We start from the raw sequence: 266 nt of genomic DNA on the forward strand, positions 1-266 counted from the left end.
TGTCTGCCTACTTCTCGATCAGCAGACTAGGGGGTTTTTTACTCCCATGTTCTTCTGCTTAAATACTTTTCTCGAGCCTAAATTAAATAATATACACTCAGGGAATTTTTTCATTTGTACTGTTAGAAGGCCTTAAACAAATGCTTTTCAGTTCTAAATTTTTATGTAGACATTTAATAATATTTTACGAATGATTTTGTGTGCTTTGAATGCGAGTGAAAAAGTGGTGGATTATTTAGTAGAAAGTAGCGGAAGGCATTTCCCGA

This window comes from Drosophila simulans, chromosome 2L, assembly GCF_016746395.2.
Source record: "Drosophila simulans strain w501 chromosome 2L, Prin_Dsim_3.1, whole genome shotgun sequence".
NCBI lineage: Eukaryota > Metazoa > Arthropoda > Insecta > Diptera > Drosophilidae > Drosophila > Drosophila simulans.